Source organism: Ailuropoda melanoleuca, chromosome 4, assembly GCF_002007445.2.
Source record: "Ailuropoda melanoleuca isolate Jingjing chromosome 4, ASM200744v2, whole genome shotgun sequence".
Classification (NCBI taxonomy): Eukaryota; Metazoa; Chordata; class Mammalia; order Carnivora; family Ursidae; genus Ailuropoda; species Ailuropoda melanoleuca.
Genome location: NC_048221.1, coordinates 60,713,019 through 60,736,376, shown reverse-complemented (window position 1 = coordinate 60,736,376; position 23,358 = coordinate 60,713,019).

Sequence of the window (23,358 nt, the reverse complement as noted above, 5' to 3'; positions counted from 1 at the left end):
TAAAAAATATTTAAAAAAAGAATGGTCACATATGAAGCAAGAAGGAAAGAGGATATTAATGAATAATAAAAGCAATTAGAAAAATAATTCATTTTTATACTTTGTGGCAGAGATGATAGGCTCTTAATTCCAAACTAGTTTCTCTAATACCTCACCTGCTTATTTCTTGCTAACTCTAATTTTGTTCATCTGTCGAGAGGTCCTGTGCTTCCAGGACTCTTCTCTAGCCCCAGGAATATAGATCTTAATTGATCTAATCCAGAGGTTCTTAACTTTGGTAGCACAATAGAATCTCTTGGGGGACATTATGCAAAGCCAATGAAACTAGAATCACTGGGGATGAGACTCAGACATCAGTATTTTGTAAAGTTCCCCAAGTATATGCCAATTTTATGTGTCAACTCAGAGGGTGTTTTTCAATAAGATTAACATTTACACTGATAAACTTCAAATAAGCAGATTGCTCTCCATTATGTGGGTGGGCCTCACCAATTGGTTGACAGGCAAAAAAAAAAAAAACAAAAAACAAAACAAAACAAAAAAAACCCAATAGCAACAAAAAACTGGTTTCCCAAGCAAGAGAAAATTCTCCAGAAGACTGCCTTCAAACAAGAGCTTCACATTAGTCCTTCTGGGTCTCTAGTCTGCCAGCGCACACTGCAGAATTTGAATTTCCAGCCTGCAAAATCTCATGAGTCAGTTGCAATTTCATGCAAATCACATCCTTTTGGTGCTGTATCTCTGGAGAACACTGACTAATACAGATTTTGGTATTGAGAGGTTTTAGAGGAACAGAATCTTAAGGATAAATCTTCAGAATTTATTCTGGGTTTTCTGGAATTACCTCTATAATCTGATTAGATTTAAAGACAATGGTGACTTGATTTCAAGTACTAAAGACAGCACACAGTCCATGATAGTAGAGACACTCAAAATATCACCACTGGGTACTTCTAATCAAGCAGTTATAAGAATGAAAGATCTGGGTGACCATGCATATGTTATTTTCAAACATTCTCTTTCATCAAATGAATTAGTATCATGATAAGGGCTGGTTGCTCCTACTATTGCTGGACAAAGCGAGAAGAGAAAAAGATGAGCCCAAGGACTTGGATCCCAGCTTAAGCATGGTATCAATGACCCAAGAACTTCCATGCCTTTGCTGAAGGAGGAAAGTTACTTCCTGTAACCACTGGGCAGAGATTGATGTAAACCAAACCCAGAATTTCATTGTGCAAGTTTCCTGAGTTACAAAACCTTGCAGGATGTCTAGGGTTAAAGTGAGGGCATTAATTGAGAAGGAACAAGATCCTAAAAGTTGGAATGGGGATGTGTGAGAAGACCCAAATGAAGCTGGAGACCTTGAGCCCTTAAATTCTGGTGAATCTTCTTTGTCAGTAGAAGCAGGCTCTCCATCTTCATCTGAGGGCATTGACCTTGCATTGCCCAAGGACACTGCATTGGCTTCCCTTGAGACAGTTGTCATCCAAGATGCTGCTGATTCTCTGCAGGACCCAATTCAGCACCCTCTATTCTTTTAGACCTATACCTAGACTCGATTTGCAGCAGGTCTCTGAAGGTGAAGTACAAAGTGTGACCCATGGGAATGTGTGCTGTCTTCTAAACATTGAATTATCTAATTTACACAGATGCAAAATCCAAGGAATATGTGTGGGGATGGATATGGTGTGGGATAATAGTTGAAGGAACATTAATTTGGACCAGGCTGAATTTATAGATATGGGGTCATTAAAAAGAGATTTCTTCTTTTAATATTGTAGCTTGGGGGTTATAAAAAGTTCCAGCAGTATGTTCGGTTGGTTGACTGAAACATAAACCAAAAGGTGGCCCGTAGTGAGTGAAGTGGAAATGCTGGGCTTGCTTTGGTTTACTGTAGAGGAAGGCATGCAGGGACTTAAGGAGATTGGACTGTTAGAGTGGATTTCTCACTTCAAATCTACTCATCTATACTGTGAGCATCCAGAATATACTATCTTCCACCACAACTAAGTGAGAAATAAATTTGTAAAGAGTGCCCCAGGTCCTTGAAGAGCTTCACAATAGTTCTTCTCTGTAGGCCAGAGCTCACAGTGGGAGCTGTGGTCACTGAATTGGGAAATCTAAATGCAATGGGAGGAGGGGGAGGAGGAGAAAAGATGGTGGAGGAGTAGGGGTCCCCTTTTACAGCTGGACCCCGAGTCGAGCTGGATATCTACCAGACCATCCTGAACACCCATGGAATCAGCCTGAGACACAGGAAAATACATCTGGATCTCTACAAATGAACATCTCCAGTGCTGAATATTGAGGTACGATGCAGGGAGCCGTGAATCCGCACACAGATGTCGGAAGATAAATGGACGGGGGAGGGAGCCACCATGCTCGGGCGCCGCTGGGAAGCAGTAGCCACCTGCACTGGGGAGTGGGCCGGACTCACGGACCAGCACCCGCGAGAGAGCAGACTGAGACCTTGAGCTGTGAGCCGGGGATTGTGCGTGACCAGACTGAAAACCAGAGCTCCGGAGTGCTCACTGGAACCAGACTAAAACCGGGAGCTCGGAGCACGCGCACGTCCAAATTGAAAACCGGAGCTCTGGAGCACACCCTCAAACTAAACTGAAACCCAGAGCTCGGGAGCACATGCGTGAACCACACTGAAACAGGGAGCTGGGGAGTGCTCATGGGAACCGGGGCGGCTGGCGGTGTTAGAAGCACAAAGGACAGAGACGTGCCAGCCCTGGAAGTGAGGGCTGGGAGAGCAGCTGTGGGGTGCACAACCCAGGACGCTGCAGGGTTTTTAGCAGCACTGACAGAAACAGAGTTAAAGTGGCCAAGAGAGCTCAGTGGAGAGCAGACTGCAATCTCTCTGTTCTGAGACAGAGGCTAGGATACGGGCACTGCTGCTCTGGCTCTCAGAATAGCTACAGAAAACCACCAGGGAAAGCCGCCAGAGAACAAAAGCACGGAAATACCAGCTCACGTTGTACCCATCCCCATTTCCCCTTGCAGGGGACAGGGTGACTCTAACCAAAAAGGGTTGCCTGAGTATCAGCGTGGCAGGCCCCTCCCCCAGAAGGCAGGCTGAAAAATCAAGAAGCCCACATCCCTAAGGTCCCTATAAAACAAGTACACACTGTCTGGGTCCTGGTCAATAATTTGGGCTCTGGGCATCCCCACAACCTCTCCTCATCAGAATGATGAGGAGGAGAAAGCCCCCCAGCAAAGAAAAGATAGTAAGTCTGTGGCCTCTGCCACAGAACTGATGGGTATAGATATAACCAAATTGTCAGAAATGGAGTTCAGAGTAACAATGGTTAAAATGATGTGTAGACTTGAAAAAAAATATTAATGAAAATATTAACGAGAATATGGAATCTCTAAGGGCGGAAATGAGAGCGAATCTGGCAGAAATTAAAAATGCTGTGAATCAAATGCAGTCAAAACTAGATGCTCTGAGGGCCAGGGTAAATGAAGCAGAAGAACGAATTAGTGAATTGGAGGATGGGATGGTAGAAGGGAAAGGTAAAACAGAAACTTGCCTCAAAAAAATCCAATCTCGAGAATGCAGATTACGGGAGATTACTGACTCAATGAAACGATTCCAATGTCAGAATCATTGGCATCCCTGAGGGGGTGGAGAAAGAGAGAGGTCTAGAAGAGATATTTGAACAAATTGTAGCTGAAAACTTCCCTAATCTGGCAAGGGAAACAAGCATTCGTGTCCAAGAGGCAGAGAGGACTCCTCCCAAGGTCAACCACAGCAAATTTACACCACATCACGTCATAGTGTGGTTCGCAAATATTAGATCCAAGGATACAGTATTGAAAGAGGCCGGGGAAAGAAAATCCTTATGTACAGAGGTAAAAATATCAGAATAACATCAGACCTGTCTACAGAGACCTGGCAGGATAGGAAGGGTTGGCAGCGTACTTTCAAAGCTCTATCTGAGAAGAACATGCAGCCAAGGATCCTTTATCCAGCAAGGTTGTCATTCAGAATTGATGGAGAGATAAGGACCTTCCAGGATCGGCAGAAACTGACTGAATTTGTAACCACCAAACCAGCCCTACAGGAGATATTAAGGGGGGGGGGTCTATAAAAGTAAAGAGTCTCCAAGAGTGATACAGAACAGAAATTTACAATCTATAGAAACAAAGACTACACAGGCAACATGACATCATTAAAATCATATCTCTCAATAATCACTTTCAATGTGAATGGTCTAAATGCTCCCATAAAATGCCACCGAGTTGCAGATTGGTTAAAAAGACATGACCCATCCATTTGCTGTCTACAAGAGACTCATTTTGAACCTAAAGATACATCCAGACTGAAAGTGAAGGGATGGAGAACCATTTTTCATGCCAATGGACCTCAAAAGAAAGCTGGGGTAGCAATGATCATATCAGACAGATTAGATTTTAAACTAAAGACTGTAGTTAGAGATACAGAAGGACACTATATTATTCTTAAAGGATGTATCCAACAAGTGGATATGACAATTATAAATACTTATGTCCCCAACAGGGGAGCAACTAGATACACAAGCCAACTCTTAACCAGAATAAAGAGACATATAGATAAAAATACGTTAACAGTAAGGGACATCAACACTCCACTCACAGCAATAGACAGATCACCTAAGCAGAAAATCAACAAAGAAACAAGAGCTTTGAATGACATCCTGGACCAGATGTACCTCATAGATATATATACAGAGCACTACACCCCAGAACAACAGAATAGTCATTCTTTTCAAATGCACATGGAACTTTCTCCAGAACAGACCATATACTGGGTCACAAAACAGGTCTCAACCGATACCAAAAGACTGAAATTATTCCCTGTATATTCTCAGACCACAATGCTTTGAAATTGGAACTCAACCACAAGGAAAAATTTGGAAGAAACTCAAACACTTGGAAACTAAGAAATATCCTGCTCAAGAATGATTGGATAAACCAGGAAATTAAAAATCAATTTAAACAATTTATGGAGACCAACGAGAATGAAAACACATTGGTCCAAAACCTATGGGACACTTCAAAGGTGGTCCTAAGGGGAAAATACAGCCATCCAAGCCTCACTCAAAAGAATAGAAAAATCTAAATTGCAGATTTTATATTCTCACCTCAAGAAGCTGGAGCTGGAACAGAAGAACAGGTCTAACCCATGCACAAGAAAGCAGTTGATCAAGATTAGAGTGGAGATCAATGAATTAGAAACTAGGAGCACAGTAGAGCAGATTGACAGAATCAGAAGCTGGTTCACTGAAAGAATAAATAAGATCGATAAGCCACTGGCCAGACTTATTCAAAACAATAGAGAAAGGACCCAAATTAATAAAACTATGAATGCAAGGGGAGAGATCACAACCAACACCAATAAAATAGGAAGGATCATTAGAAAATTTTATCAACAGCTTTATGCCAATAAACTAAACAACCTGGAAGAAATGGATGCCTTCCTGGAAACCTATAAATTATGAAGACTGAAACAGGAAGAAATTGATTGTTTAAACAGACTGATTAATTATGAAAATATTGAAGCAGTGATCAAAAACCTCCCAAAAAACAAGAGTACAGGACCTGACAGATTCCCCAGGGAATTCTACCAAACATTCAAAGAAGAATTAATACCTATTCTCCTGAAACTATTTCAAAAAATAGAAACAGAAGGAAAACTACCAAACTCATTCTATGAGGCCAGTATTACCTTGATCCCCAAACCAGGCAAAGACCCCATCAAAAAGGAGAATTACAGACCGATTTCCCTGATGAATATGGATGCCAAAATTCTCAACAAAATCCTAGCTAATAGGATCCAACAGTACATTGAAAGATTATCCATCATGACCAAGTGGGATTCATCCCTGGGATGCAAGGGTGGTTCAACATTCACAAATTGATCAGTGTGTTAGATCACATCAACAAGAAAAGAGTCAAGAACCATATGATCCTCTCAATTGATGCAGAAAAAGCATTTGACAAAATACAGCATCCTTTTCTGATTAAAACCATTCAGAATGTAGGGATAGAGGGTACATTCCTCAATTTCATAAAAACCATCTATGAAAAGCCTCCAGCAAATATCATTCTCAATGGGGAAAAGATGAAAGCCTTTCCCTTAAGATCAGGAACACGACAAGGATGCCCACTCTCACGATTATTATTCAACATAGTACTAGAAGTCCTTGCAACAGCAATCAGACAACAAAAAAGGATAAAAGGTATCCAAATCGGCAAAGAAGAAGCCAAATTGTCTCTCTTTGCAGATGACATGATACTCTATATGGAAAACCCAAAAGACTCCACCCCCAAACTACTAGAAGTTATAGAGCAATTCAGTAATGTAGCGGGACACAAAATCAATGCTCAGAATACACGAACAATGGACTGAAGAAAGAGAAATTAGGGAATCCATTCCATTTACAATAGCACCAAAAATCATACGTTATCTCGAAATTAACTTAACCAGAGACGTAAAGAATCTATATTCTAGAAACTACAAATCACTCTTGAAAGTCATTGAAGAAGACACAAAGGATGGAAAAACATTCCATGCTCATGAATCGGAAGAATAAACATAGTTAAAATGTCTATGCTACCCAGAGCAATCCACACTTTCAATGCCATCCCAATCAAAATACCAATGACATTTTTCAAAGAACTGGAACAAACAACCCTTAAATTTGTGTGGAACTGGAAATGGCCCCGAATCGCCAAGGAATTGTTGAAAAGGAAAAACAAAGCTGGAGGCATCACGTTGCCAGATTTCAAGCTATACTACAAACCTGTGATCACAAAGACAGCATGATACTGGCACAAAAACAGACACATAGACCAATGCAACAGAAAAGAGAATCCAGAAATCGACCCTCGGCTCTTTGGGCAACTAATCTTTGATAAAGCAGGAAAAAACATCTGGTGGAAAAAAGACAGTCTCTTCAATAAATGGTGCTGGGAAAATTGGACAGCTACATGCAAAAGAATGAAACTTGACCACTCTTACACCATACCCAAAGATAAACTCCGAATGGATGAAAGACCTCGATGTGAGACAGGAATCCATCAAAATCCTAGAGAACATAGGAAGCAATCTCTTTGACATCGGCCACAGCAACTTTTTTCATGACACATCTCTAAAGGGAAGAGAAACAAAAGAAAAAATGAACTTGTGGGACTTCATCAAGATAAAAAGCTCCTGCACAGCTAAGGAAACTGTCAAAAAAACTAAGAGGCAGCCCACGAATAGGAGAATGTATTTGCAAATGACAGTACAGATGAAAGACTAGAATCCAAGATCTACAAAGAACTTCTCAAACTCAATACATGGAAAACAAAAAATCAAATAGAAAAATGGGCAGAAGATATGAACAGACAGTTTTCCAATGAAGACATACAAATGACTACGAAAAATGAAAAAATGTTCAAAATCATTAGCCATCACGGAAATTCAAATCAAAACCACATTGAGATACCACCTTACACCAGTTAGAATGGCAAAAATTGACAAGGCAGGAAACAACAGATGTTGGAGAGGATGTGGAGAAAGGGGATCCCTCTTAAGCTGTTGGTGGGAATGCAAGTTGGTAAGGCCACTTTGGAAAACAGTGTGGAGGTCCCTTAAAAAGTGAAAAATTGAGCTACCCTATGACCCAGCCATGGCACTACTGGTTATTTACCCCAAAGATACAGACGTAGTGAAAAGAAGGGCCATATGCACCCCAATGTTCACAGCAGCATTGTCCACAATAGCTAAATCGTGGAAGGAACCGAGATGCCCTTCAACAGATGACTGGATTCAGAAGTTGTGGTCCATATATGCAATGAAATATTACTCAGCTATCAAAAAGAACGATTTCACAACATTTGCAGCAACATGGACGGGACTGGAGGAGATTATGCTAAGTAAAGTAAGTGAAGCAGAGAAAGACGATTATCATATGGTTTCACTCATTTATGGAACATAAAAAATAGGAAGATCGGTAGGAGAAGCAAGGGAAGAATGTAGGGGGGTTAAAAACAAGGGGGAATGAACCATGAGAGACTGTGGGCTCTGGGAAACAGACTGAGTGCTTCAGGGGGGTGGGAGTGGGGGATTGGGATAGGCCGGTGATGGGTATTAAGGAGGGCACATATTGCATGGTGCAGTGGGTGTTATATGCAAGTAATGAATCATGAAACATTACATCAAAAACTAGGGACGTACTGTATGGTGACTAACATAACATAATAAAAATTATTATAAAAAATAAATGCAATGGGAATTATTGGATTGTAGAGTGGGAGGATCCAAATGGCAGCATCAACCATCAAAGGCAGAGTGGGCATAGCTACAGTAGCATCCACCAGAATCACTGTAGCACCCAGAATAGTCAGGCTCACACAGACCTATGTGGTGACTAGTTGATGATAGTGTTCCTGTTAGTGAAATAGAGAGGAAGCCTGTTAGAGTCTTACTCACCTTATTTAAGCAGGAAACTTCTAGGTAAAATGAAAAAAGCCTAAGCCAATTCATAAAAACTGAGAATCAACAGCCTCTCTGTAATTCCCAGATTTGAGCCAATTTACAGATACAGAACCCTTTAAATGTAGGGGAGGCCATGCTCTTGAGAAAAGACCCCTGGCATACTACTGAAAATTTACACTATAAATCTTTCTCATGGCCTTCCCCAAAGGGACCTACAGCCTTTACCAGGGTAACTGTGCAAAGGGGAAAAGGAGATAGACCTTTGGGGGATGGGAACCACCGGATACTGTCTCTGAGATAACACACATGCCAAGAAACTTAAATGTCTTTGCAGTTCACCAGAGTACGAGTTAATGCAGGTCGGGTGACCAATGGAGTTTTAACCCAAATCCATCTCAAAGTGGGTTTGTTGTGTCCCTGAAAACATCTTATGGTTATTTCCCCAGCCATGGAGTGCATAATCAGAATAGACACACTCAGCAGCCAGCAGAATCCCATATTCATTCCCTGCTCTGTGGAGTGGGGGCTACTATGGTGGGAAAGGCCAAGTGGAAGCCACTAGAACTGCCTCTAACCAGGAAAACAGTAATACCAATGAAACACCACGTTCCTAGAGACACTGCAGGGATTAGTGCCTGCATCACAGACTGGAAGGATGCAGGACTGGTGATTCAACTCTCCTATTTGGCCTGTGCTGATGACAGATGGAACTTGGAGAAGGACAGTGGATTATTTTAAATTCAACCAGGTATTAACTCTAATTGCAGCTGCTGTACCAGATGTGGTTTCCTTGCTTGAGCAAGTTAACACATCACCTGGTACCTCGTATACAGCTATTGACCATGCAAATGCTTTTTTCTCCATACCTGTTCATAAAGACCATCAGGAGTATTTGTTTTCACCTGGGGTGTAGAGCAGAGAAGCCTCTGCAATAGGTTGAGGCTACCTTCCAGTAGTTCTGCCTAGGTCATCTGACCCAGCATATCCACTGGTGCAAGAATTGTCAGTGGCAGAAAAGGGTGCTATTTGGAACCTTTGGCAGTCCTTATAGGTGAACTGCAGAGCAGACCTTTAGGATTTGGGGGCAAAGTCCAGTCATTTTCTGCAGATAACTACTCTTCTTTGGGAAACAACTCTTGGTCTGCTACTGGGTCTTAGGAGAGACTGAATACTTAACCCTGGGACACCAAGTTACCATGTGGTCTGAGTTACCCAACAGGAAGTGGGTGTTACCTGACTTACAAAACTATAAATTTGGGTGGGCACAGCAGCACTCCATCATCAAATAGAAGTGGTATATTTATACATGATCAAGCCCAAGTAGGTCCTAAGGCCCAAGCAAGTCCATGAAGAATTGGCACACTGCGCTCTCTTCCCCAGCCTGTGGCTCTGGTCTCATGGGGAGTTCCTTATGATCAGTTAACAAAGAAAAGACTACTCAGTCTTGGTTTATGGATGGCTCTGCATGATATATAGGCGCCATTCTAAAGTGGAGAGCTGCAGTGCTGTAGCCCCTTTCTGGGATATCGCTGGGGGATAGTGATGAAGGGAAATCCTCCCAGTGTCCAGAAATATGAGCAGTGTACCTGGTTGTTCACTTTGCTTAGGAGAAATGGCCAGGCGTGTGATTATATACTGATTCAGGGACTCTGGCCAGTGGTTTGAATGGATGGCCAGGGACTTAGAAGGAATATGAATGAAAAATTGATAATAAAGAAATTTGGGGATGACATATGTGAATAAACCTCTGAATGGGAAAAAAAAAACCCAATATGACAATATTTTTGTTCCATGAGAAAGCTCACCAAAAGGTGACCTCAGCAGAGGAGGATGTTAATAATGGGATGGACAAGATGACACTTTCAGTAGATAATAGCCTCCTTTCCCAGCCACTCTTGTTATCACCCAATGGACTCGTGAACAAAGTGGCCATGGTAGCAGGGTGGGCATTATGCATGGTGTCAGCAACATGGACTTCCACTCACCAAGTCCAACCTGTCTTTGGCCACTGCCGAATGCCCTTTCTGCCAGCAGCAAAGACCAGCCCTGAGTCCCAGATATGGCACCATCCCCAGGGTGATTAGCCAGCTACCTGATTACATTGGATTGCTTCCATCATGGAAGGAGCAACATTTTGTTCTTATTGGAATAGACATTTACTCTGGGTATGGATTTGCTTTCCCTATGTGCATTGTTTCTGCCAAAACTATTATCTGTGGACTTACAGAATGCCTTATCCATCATCATACTTATCCACACAGCATCACTTCTGATCAAGGAACTCACTGGAAAACAAATGAGGCAATGGGCCCATGCTCATGAAATTTACAAGTCTTACCATGCTCCCCACCATCCTGAAACAGCTGGTGAGATAAAATGGTAGAATGGCCTTTGAAAATTTGTTTACACTGTCAGCTGGGTGGAAATACCTTGCAAAGCTGGGACAAGGTTCTCTAGGAGGCTCTGTATTCTCTAAATCAGCATCTAATAGATGGTGCTCTTCCTTCCATCACCAGGATTCATGGGTCCAGGAATTGAGGGCTGGAAATGTGAGTGGTATCACTCACTGTTACTCTTATTGACTCACTAGCAAAATTTTTATTTCCTGTTCCTGGGATCTTAGGTTCTGCTGGCCTAGAGGACTTATTTCTAATTTTTTTCAAAGATTGTATTTCTAAGTAATCTCTACAACCAATGTGGGTGGGGCTCAAACTAACAAGCTCGAGATCAAGAGTCACATGATCTACTGACTGAGCCTGCCAGGCCCCCCAAAAGGATTTATTTCTAAAGGGAGGAATGTTTCCTCCAGGAGGCACAGTAATGAACTGGAAGTTAAGACTGCTACCCAGCCATTTGAAAATCCTCATGCTTCTTTTTTTATTTTTATTTTTATTATATTATGTTAGTCACCATACAGTACATCCCCAGATTCCGATGCAAAGTTCAATGCTTCATTAGTTGCGTATAACACCCAGTGCACCATGCAATACGTGCCCTCCTTACTACCCATCACCAGGCTATCCCATTCCCCCACCCCGTCCCCTCTGAAGTCTTCAGTTTGTTTCTCATAGTCCATAGTCTCTCATGTTTCATTCCCCCTTCTGATTACCCCCCCTTTCTTTATCCCTTTCTTCCCCTACCGATCATCCTAGTTCTTATGTTCCATAGATGAGAGAAATCATATGATAANATAAATGTCTTTCTCTGCTTGACTTATTTCACTTAACATTATCTCCTCCAGTGCCGTCCATGTTGCAGCAAGTGTTGAGATTTTGTTCTTTCTGATAGCTAAGTAATATTCCACTGTATATATGGACCACAGCTTCTTAATCCAGTCATCTGTTGAAGGGCATCTCAGCTCCTTCCACGATTTAGCTATTGTGGACAATACTGCTATGAACATTGGGGTGCATATGGCCCTTCTCTTCACTACATCTGTATCTTTGGGGTAAACACCCAGTAGTGCAATGGCTGGGTCATAGGGTAGTTCAATTTTTCACTTTTTAAGGGATCTCCACACTGTTTTCCAGAGTGGCTGTACCAACTTGCATTCCCACCAACAATGTAGGAGGGATCCCCTTTCTCCACATCCTCTCCAACAATTGTTGTTTCTTGCCTTGTCTATCTTTGCCATTCTAACTGGCGTAAGGTGGTATCTCAGTGTGGTTTTGATTTGAATTTCCCTGATGGCTAATGATTTTGAACATTTTTTCATGTGTCTGTTAGCCATTTGTATGTCTTCATTGGAAAAGTGTCTGTTCATATCTTCTGCCCATTTTATGATTTGTTTATTTGTTTCTCGTGTATTGAGTTTGAGAAGTTCTTTGTAGATCTTGGATACCAGTCCTTTATCTGTGGTGTCCTTTGCAAATATATTCTCCCATTCCGTGGGCTGTCTCTTAGTTTTTTTGACTGTTTCCTTGGCTGTGCAGAAGCTCTTTATCCTGATAAAGTCCCATAAGTTCATTTTATCTTTTATTTCTCTTGCCTTTGGAGATGTGTCGTGAAAAAGGTTGCTCTGGCCGATGTCATAGAAGTTGTTGCCTATGTTCTCCTCTAGAATTTTGATGGATTCCTGTCTCACATTGAGGTCTTTCATCCATTTGGAGTTTATTTTTGTGTATGGTGTGAGAGAGTGGTCAAGTTTCATTCTTTTGCATGTAGCTGTCCAATTTTCCCAGCACCATTTATTGAAGAGACTGTCTTTTTTCCACCGGATGTTTTTTCCTGCTTTATCAAAGATTAGTTGCCCAAAGAGCCGAGGGTCCATTTCTGGGTTCTCTATTCTGTTCCATTGGTCGATGTGTCTGTTTTTGTGCCAGTACCATGCTGTCTTTGTGATCACAGCTTTGTAGTACAGCTCGAAATCCGGCATTGTGATGCCCCCAGCTTTGTTTTTCCTTTTCAACAGTTCCTTGGAGATTCGGGGCCTTTTCTGGTTCCATACAAATTTAAGGACTATTTGTTCCAGTTCTTTGAAAAATGTCCTCGGTATTTTGATCGGGATAGCATTGAAAGTGTAGATTGCTCTGGGTAGTATGGACATTTTAACTATGTTAATTCTTCCAATCCATGAGCATGGAATATTTTTCCATCTTTTTATGTCTTCCTCAATATCTTTCAAAAGTGATCTATAGTTTCTAGGATATAGGTCCTTTACGTCTCTGGTTAAGTTAATTCCAAGGTAACGTATGGTTTTTGGTGTTATTGTAAATGGGATGGATTCCCTAATTTCTCTTTCTTCAGTCTCGTTATTCGTGTATAGAAATGCAACTGATTTCTGGGCATTGATTTTGTATCCTGCCACCTTACTGAATTGTTCTATAACTTCTAATAGTTTGGGAGTGGATTCCTTTGGGTTTTCCATATAGAGTATCATGTCATCTGCAAAGAGAGACAGNCCTCATGCTTCTGATTTAAAATACAAAGAAGGGAGTTACAATGTTGGCTACAGTGACTGACCTTGACTGGGAAATTGGATTGCTACTCTACAGTAAAGGTAAGGAAGAGTATGTCTGGAATATAGAAGATCCTTTAGGCATCTCTAAGTATCACCATGCCCTGTGATTAAAGTCATGTATAACTACAACAGCACAATTCAGGCAGGACTAATAATGGTCCAGACTTTTTAGGGATGAAAGTTTGAGTCATCCCACTGGGTAAAGAACCACAACTCGCTAAAGTACTTGATGAAGGCAAAGAGAATACAGAATGTGTGGTGGAAGAAGGTAGTTACAGATACCAGCTGAGACCATGTGACCACTTATAGTAATGAGAGATGTAATTGTCACGAGTATTTCCTCCTTATTTTGTCACGAGTGTGTGTTTGTGTGTATGTTAAAAAATAGCTTTGTTTTCTTCCCTCTTTTATTCACTTATTATGTAACTATTTTATATTGATTTTACATCACATTATTTAAATATTGTTAGCTTTATATCATAGTGTTTAAGTTACAGCATATCAGAGAGAAGAGTGAACATCATGCCAGGACTTTGTATCCTCTCTGGGGAAAGAATTTTGTGAGTTTTCAATGTCAAGTGGAAGTAAGACCTTGCTGGTGTCTCTACTTGGTGATTAACAATGTTTTAAGGAGTGTCAAGTTAACTGAGAGTTAACTTGTGAGGGTTAGTTCTATGTGTCAACTTGGAGGGAGTTTGGGAATGAGATAGGCTTTTAAATCAGTGAACTTTGAATAAGCAGATTGGTCCCAATAATGTGGTTGGGTCTCATTCAATCAGACGAAGGCTTGGATAGAAGCAAAAGAACTGCCTCTTCAAGCAAGGGGGAATTCTCCATCAGAAAGGCCTTTGGACTGAAAGTGAACCACTTTGGGTTTCCAGCCTGCTGACCCACACTGCAGATTTTGCACTCGCTTACTCCATAAATGTGTGACTCTATTCCTTATTACACAAGCACATGCATGTGCACATGTGTGCACACACACACACACACACCCCTCATTGGTTTTGTTTCTCTAGAGAACCTTAACCTGACTAATAACACCAGGTGATTCCAATGGTTAAAGAAGTTTGAAAATCAATAGTCAAAACCAATTAGAGTTATTCCATTCCTCTTAGCAGAGATTGCTGTAAGAATGAAAATGTCCTTCTGCCCGTTGTCCCAACAATCACTGGTAGAAGGGATGGAATAACAATAATTGCAAAATGCAAAACTATAAAATTTCCCAAGGATAACACTGCAGAAATTCTAGATGTCTTTGTGTTTGGTGATGATTTTTTATTTTTTATGTTTTTAAAAGATTAAATTTATTTATTTGAGAGAGTGAGAGAGAGTGAGCAAGAAAGAGCATGAGCAGAGGGAGGGGCAGAAGGAGAGGGAGAAGTAGACTCCCTGCTGAGCAGGGGGCCCGAGGGGGCTCGATCCCAGGACCCCAGGATCACGACCTGAGGTGAAGGCAGCCACTTAACCGACTGAGCCACCCAGGCGCCCCCGGTGATGATTTTTGGATACAACATTAAAAGCATGATCCATGAAAGAAAAAAAATAATAAGTTGGACTTCATTAAAATTAAAATCTTTAGCTTTGTGAAAGATACTGCAAAGAGAATGTAAAGATATCCCCTGCCTGAGAGAAAGTCTCTGCAAAAACATATCTGATAAAGGATTGGTATCCAAAATATTCAAAGAACTTTAAAAATTCAATAATAAGACAACAGAGAATCCAATTAAAAATGAGTCAAAGGTTGAACAGAATTCTTCATTGGTGGGAGTGGTGTGTGTGTGTGTGTGTGTGTGTGTGTGCGTGTGTGTGTGTGTGTTGTTGTTGGGGTTGGTGGGAGGTTCTTGTCTCTAAAAAGGTTTTCTTCTTTATTAAAAAGTGATGCAAATGAGGACCATTCTTTCCCCAGGTGGGATATTGCTATATGAAGATGAGTTGCTCAGAACTTTTCCAGCCACCTTGCAGTCATGAGGAGACAACTCTTGTAAATGGTATTGTGCTTTTAATTTAATTTAATTTTATTTAATTTTATTTTTTTAAAGATTTTATTTATTTATTAGACAGAGATAGAGACAGCCAGTGAGGGAGGGAACACAGCAGGGGGAGTGGGAGAGGAAGAAGCAAGCTCCCAACCGAGGAGCCTGATGTGGGACTCGATCCCTGAATGCCAGGATCACGCCCAGAGCCGAAGGCAGAGGCTTAACGACTGCGCTACCCAGGCGCCCCTTGTGCTTTTAATTTTAAATTCCAACAATTTACTGTAGGTATGTGAACAATTGACTTTTGTATAGTAACTTCATGTCCTGAAATTTTGCTATAATCACTTATTAGTTCCAGGATTTTTATTTTTGTTGGTTCTTGGGGATTTTCTACAAAAACAATCTTGTCTGTGCGCTAAGTTTACATATTCCTTCTGAATCTGTATATCTTTTCTGCTTTTATCTGATTGCATTAGCTAGGACTTTCAATAGGAAGTGGTAAAAAGGGATATACCTGCCTCATTCCTGATTTTTGGGGGAAAGTTTCTTACCATTAAGTAAGTTATTACCTGTAGGCATTTCATTGATGTACTTGATCAAGTTGTGGAAATTCACTTCTATTCCTAGTTTGCTGAGGGTTTTAAGCATAAATGTGTGTTGGATTTTGTCAAGCGCTTTTCTACATCTATTTGTTTTTTCTTTTAATACATTGATGTGATAGATTACATTAATTGATATTTATTTTTTATTTTATTTTATTAAAGATCTTTTATTTATTTATTTGACAGAGAGAGAAAGAGAAGAGAGAGAGAGAGAGAAAGAGAACGCACACAGGCTGGAGGAACAGGGGAGAGAGAAGCAGGCGCCTTGCTGAGTAGGTAGCTGGATGTGGGGCTCCATTCCAGGACCTTGAGATCATGACTTGAGCCGAAGGCCGATGCTTAACCAACTGAGCCACTCAGGGGCCCCACATGAATTGATTTTTAAATGCTGAGACAGCTTCCATACCTAGAATAAGTTATGCTTACGGTGCATAATTGCCTTTATGCATTGTTGGATTCAATTTTCCTATGTTTCATTTCTCATATTTCACTGAGGAAATTTGCATCCATGCTCATGAGAGGTATTGTCTGTAGTTTCCTTTCTTGTGACTTTGTCTGGTTTCAGTATGAGGATAATGATGACCTCATAGAATGAGTTAGGAAGCATTCTCTCTCTAATTATGAGCAACATATTGATATCATTTCTTTCCTTAATGTTTCCTAGAACCCATCAGTGAACCCATCTTGGTCCGGCATTTGTTGTTTGGAAGGTTATTAATTATTTATTGGTTAAGGTTATTAATTAATTATTGATTTAATTTCTTTAACAGATATAGGTCTATTTAGATAATCTATTTCTCCTTGTGTTAGTTTGGTATATTTTGTCTTTCAAAGAATTGCTGTATTTCATCTAAGTAATCAAATTTTGGGGAAAGAGGCATTCAAAATGTTCCTTTATTATTTTTTTAATGTCCATGGTATTGTTAGTGATCTCACCTTTAGTTCATTTCTGACACCAGAATTTTGTGTCTTCTCTCTCTCTCTCTCTCTTTTTTTCATAGTTAGCCTGGTGGGATAGTTTATCAATTTTATTGATCTTTTCATAGAATCAGATTTCAATTTAATTGGTTTTTTCCTATTGTTTTCTTGTTTTCAGTTTCATTTATTTCTGCTCTAATTTTTATTATTTCTTTTCTTCTGCATGGTTAGATTTGATTTGATCTTCCTTTCTATATTGTAAGATAGCAGCTTTGATTATTGATTTTTTATCTTTTGTTTTTCAGTTATGTGTATTAAATGCTATAAATTTCACTTTAAGCACTGCTTTTCATGTATCCCACATATTTTGATGAGTTGTATTTTCATTTCATTTAGTTGAAAATGTTTTTAAATTTCTTTTGAGATTTTTTGAACTATGCATGTTTTAGAAGTGGACTGTTAAATTTCTAAATATTTGGAGGATTTTAAGCTATTTCTCTGTTGTTGATTTCTAGTTTAATTTCACTGTGTCTTGAGAGCATACTTCATATCATTTCTATTCTTTAAAATTTGCCATTAAAGTGTGCTTTATGTCCTAAGATCTATTATTTTGGGGAATGGTTCACATGTTCCACGTGAGTTTGAGAAAAAGTATATTCTGTTATCATTAGATGAAGTATTGTGTAAATGTCAGTTAAATCTAGCTGATGGCTGGTGTTATTAAGTTCAATGGTATCCTTACTGATGTTTTTGTCTGCTGGATTTGTCAATTACTCATAGACATGTGTTGAAGGCTTCAACTTCAATAGCGGATTTGTCTGTTTCTTCTCATAGTTCTATCATATTTTTGTCTCATGTATTTTGATGCTCTTTCATTAAGTATATTAAAGACTGTTATGTTTCCCTTGGGGTTAACGTCTTTATCGTTATGCAATGCTTCTTTTTATCCCTGATCATTTTTCTCATTCTGAAGTTTGCTTTGTCTGAAATTAATATAGTTATTCCAGCTTTGTTTTGATTGGTATTAGCATAGTATATCTGTCTCATCCCTTTGCTTTTAATCTATCTATGCTTTTATGTTTAAAATGGGTTTCTTGTAGCCAACATATAGTTGGGTCTTGTTTTTTTTATACTTTGTCAGTCTCTGTGTTTTAACTGATATATTTAGACCATTAACATTTAAAGTGATTATAAATATAGCTGGATTAATATCTACTGTATTTTGGATTAATATCTACTGTATTTTTAACTCTAATTTATTGCTCTTGCTCTTTCTTTTTCTTTTCTTTCTTTCTTCTTTCTTTCTTTCTTTCTTTCTTTCTTTCTTTCTTTCTTTCATCTTTCTTTCTTTCTTCTTTCTTTCCTTCTATCATCTTACACTGTTTTTCTGCCCTCTCTGGTTTTGAACAAGCATTTTATTTGACTCCATTTTCTCTGTTCTTGCATTTCAATTACAGTTCTTTTAAAAAATTGTTTGTAGCTGCCTAGAGTTGGCAATATACATTTACAATTAAATCCACTTTCAAATAAAAATATACCACATCACAATTAGTGCAAGTACATTATAACTCAGTCTTTTCAATATCTCTCCCCCATTCTGTATGACAATTATGTCATTCATTTCACTCATCTATAAGCTACAATCACTTGATACATTGTTGGTATTATTTTGAACAAACTTTATGTATATCTGAGTTTCTGGTCTATATCATTTTGATTCTCTCTGAAGAACTTTAACATTTCTTGCAAGTTAAGTCTACTGGTGACAAATTTCTTCAGTTTTTGTGTGTGAAAATCTTTATTTCTCCTTCATTTTTGCAAGATAATTTTGCTGAAGGCAGAATTCTAAGTTGGTGTGGTTTCATTCCAACATTTTAAATATTTCATTTCCCTCTCTTCTTGCTTACATGGTTTCTGAAGGGAAATCTAACGTAATTTTTAGTTTTGTTTCTTTACAGCTTAGATATTCTCCTCTCTTTCGAGTCATTCAAGATTTTCTTTCTCTTTGATTTTTTATGAGTTTGAATATGATATTCCCAGGCATATATTTTTGCTATTTATTCCATTCAGGGTTCTCTAAGCCCCCTAGAGCTGTGGTATAATGCTTGCAATTAATTTTAGATGATTCTCCACCATTAGTCATTCAAATATTTCCTATATTCCCTTCTTTCTCCTCCTTCTGATATTTCTTTTTTTTTTTAAAAAAAGATTTTATTTATTTATTTAACAGAGACAGCCAGCGAGAGAGGGAACATAGGCAGGGGGAGTGGGAGAGGAAGAAGCAGGCTCCCAGCAGAGGAGCCTGATGTGGGGCTCGATCCCAGGAGTCTGGGATCACGCCCTGAGCCGAAGGCAGACGCTTAATGACTGAGCCACCCAGGCGCCCCCTCCTCCTTCTGATATTTCTATTATACCTATGATACTTCTTTTGTAAATGTCCTTCAGTTTTTGGATATTTTGTTTCCTTGAGTTCATTCTTTTTTTCTCTTTAAGTTTCAGTTTGCAAAATTTCTACTGATATATCTTCAAGCTCACTGATTCTTTTGTCAGTTGTATGTAGTCTACTGAGAGCCCATTAAAGCATTTTCTATTTCTCTTCTAGTGTTTTTTATTTCCTTTTGATTCTGAAGTTTCCATCTGTTACAGATAACAGATATATTACTTATCTGTTCTCATATGTCCACTTTTTTCCATTTGATTCTTAGCCTATCAATCATAGTTATTTTAAATTCTTAACTGATAATTCTAAAATCTTTGTCATACTGTTTTGTTTTGTTTTGTTTTCTAAGAAAGAAAGAGTATGGGGAGGGGCAGAAGGAGAGAGAGAGAGGCATTCTTAACCAGACTCCACATAGAGTGTGGAGCCCAATTCAGGACTTGATCTCACCACCCAAAACCATGATCTGAGCTGAATTCGAGAGTCAGATGCTCAACGGACTGAGTTACCCAGGTACCCCAACTGTCATACTAGTTCTGATGTCTGCTCTGTCTCTGCAAAGTATGGTTTTGCCTGCTAACATGCTTTGTAATTTGTTGTTGAATGTGAGAAATGGTGTATTGGATGAAAGGAACTGTGATAATATGTCTTTAGTGTGAGGTTTATTTTGTGTCCAGGAGTTTGATTGTGTTTACTGTGTGTTCTAGCTATCGTGTCAATGATTAAAATTTCCTCTAGTGTCCTTGTTTTTGTCTTCTCTATTGTCTTTTTGCTTTCCTAGAAACTTTTTCTTAAATACAGTCTGAGGCTTGCCGTTCTTTTATCTGTGATCCATTATTATACTATTGTTATGGCTTTGTTAGGTTAACATTTGTTAGTGGAGCACTGGATGGTGGACTGCAGTTCAACAAAAAACTGCAAGAGAAATTGAAATAGAGAAGTTTATTACTCACAGGTCCTGGAAGAAGTACAGGGAATGCCTTGAGGGGCTACATGGGAAGGTCAAGGTGGAGTGCAGACAGAGTGATAGGACCTGGAGTGCATACCTTTATTAGTGTTCATGGGCCAAGTGCTTTGGAGTTCCCAGGCCAGGGATGGACTGGTCAATTCAAACCAAAGGAGTAGGGTGTTGGTAAGCCCCTCAAGGGTCTTATCAAGGGGGCACACGAGAGAAAGGCCCTGTGAGGTAGAGGAGACTTGTGATCACAAGGGAAGTTGGGGAAATCATATCAAAGACTTATATTTATTTGTGACTCTGTAGGTCTACTCTCTAGGGTATGCACTTACATGAGGTGCTAGTGTCATTTTAAAGTCCCTGCAGGCCACTTTGCCAAACCAAATGGATGCTAAACCCTCAACATCTATAGATATGGTGCAGAAGTCCAGAAGAGAGGAAGTGTTCTATAGCCTTATGATCACATCAGGTCTCAGTATTTCAGTGAGTCTGTGCCCTTGGGCTGTAGCCTTCATGATGAATACCTCTCAGCATCCTTTCCCTTCTAGGTGGGACAGGAAGTCTTCTGAGGGCTGGATTTGGGTATTTTCCTTCCTTTATATTCTAGTAAAACTGAAATATGTTAGGCTCTGGTAAAATAGTTTCTCTCGAGTTGGGTCTTTATTAAGGATTACATTGCTCTGAGTATAGTTCAAAATAATGGTTACTTTTCACTTTCACTAGCCAGAAGAAGGAGGGGATTTTTTTCTCTGATCTCCACTGAAAGAATCTGATGAGGTTCCTGGAACTAGAACTGACAAATGCATGCGAGTCATCCACATTTATCTCTCACACTTATCCACGCTGAGCCTCTAACAATTCATCAATTACACTTTAAGTTTTCCTATCAGTTTGCGGTTCCAGGAGCTTCTGTTTGCACTAAGCTGTGAGGCTTTGTATTTCCTTGTCTGTCTCTCCAATTTTGGGGAGGTAGATCTAAAAAGAGTTGTTGATTTTCAGTTTGTAGCTCTTTGTTGTTGTGTGAACTGGAGGGATAACCTTCAACCTCTTTATATGTTGGACCAGAACCTGGAAGCCCCTTTACCTTCTTTTGGTGCTGAGATCTTAAGTTGCCTCTGAAAAGATTTTTTTTTAAGATTTTTATTTTATTTTATTTTATTTTATTTTATTTTAATTTAATTTTATTTATTTGAGAGAAAGAGAGAGCATAAGTATGGGGAGGAGCAGAGGGAGAGGGAGAAGCAGACTCCCTGCTGGGAAGGGAGCCCACTGTGGGGCTTGATCCCAGGACCCTGAGATCATGATCTGAGCTGAAGGCAAACACTTGACTGAGCCACCCAGGTACCCCTCCTCTGTAAAGATTTTAAGAGACAGAAGAGCTTTGGTAGCTTAGGAAAAGACTAGCTAAGACTAACCCAGAATGTGGGAGCTTGAAGGCAGAATCAAATGTGAGGATCTGGCATGGATCTTTTGGTTTCTGAGGCAGTCACACATATAATGCCTTGATTTCCATCACTCAGCTGATTCTTAGGATTTTTTGTTTGTTTTTTGTTTGTTTGTTTGTTTAGAGAAGGAGGGGGGAGGGGCAGAAAGAGAGAGAGAGAGAGAGAGAGAGAGGGAGAAAATCTTAAGCAGGCTCCATGCCCAGCAACGAGCCCAACCCAGGGTTTGATCCCACCACCCCAAGATCATGACCTGAGCTGAAATGAAGAGTTGTATGCTTAACAGACTGGGCCACCAAGGTGCCCCTAGCTGGTTCTTAGTCTGATCACCGATAATGTCATCACTGAACTGTCAGGTGCTTCCTTCATGTCTCCACATCATACCTTAACAACTGTCATTTCAATATACAACCTCAAATTTTTGCCAAGAAATCCTAGCTGATTTTCTGTGGTGGTTATTAAATCTAGACTCAACAGACTTGAATCAGAGTTCTAATTCTTCAAATTATTAGCTCTGTATTCATGGGTCAGCAGTTAAGCAGTCTCTGCTTAATTTGGGGACAGCACTTTGTGATGAAGAGAAAGCTAGGCTAGAGAGCTAAGGACCTAAATCCTAGCCCTGATTCTTACTACTGAAATGTTTGGGGGCAAGTTCAACTTCTCTGAGCATGAAGGTGTTTGGACTGTATTCTGAACCAAAGTTTCCCCTTAACCACCTACTCAGTGGCTGTGAGGCACTGGAATGGGGAAGAGCTAGGCACTTGGGCAAGGAAAATATGAGTGCACAATCCAGTAGAGGAGATGGAGATGGGAGAAAACAATTATAATATGATAGGATATTGGATTATAGTAGGTTTCACCTGAAAGGAAGTGAGATTTAATTCTGCCTAGGAAAACTGAGTATTAAAGCTATGTAGAAATTAAGGGTGGGTGAGATGGAAAGGTGCAGAGAAGGAGGAAGGGACATTCTGGGTCATGATGGGGTACAAATCTATGCAGGGGATTCTGGCTCTACAGTGAAATATTTGCATGCTCAGTAACTGTCTCGCAGCTGTGGCATTTTTAGACCTCCATGCAAGAAGGTATATGCTCACATTCAGCCAGAGTCTTCTTTACATCGAGCCCAGTATTACTCTGCTAGTTAACTTCTCGTGCATCCCGTAAGTGGCAGTCCTATATAGGTGCTACATCCTATATAGGTGCTTTCTGATGCATTTCCATTTAATTAAAACAACTTCATTTAAAGATATTTTGATTGTTGGTTTATGTATATCTTCTTCAATCGACCGTTAGCTCACTTCTGACAAGGAGTCTGGCCTTTCATCAGAACATAGCCAACCTCTAGCCCAGACATTGCCATGGCACGTGCCCAAAAATGCTCTTGTGGGTAATCCTTACTGCGGTATTTAACATAGAACTTCAGTCTCAAGGTACGGATCTAATCCCCACTATTTAGTATTTGTTGACTTGAGCAGGTTAATTAACCTCTCTGGATTTCAGTTTTCTAAGAAAAAAGATGATAAAATATAGAGAGGGAATGCATGTACCTCACTTAGAACCGTGTCCTACACAGTGACCATTCCACAAAGGAC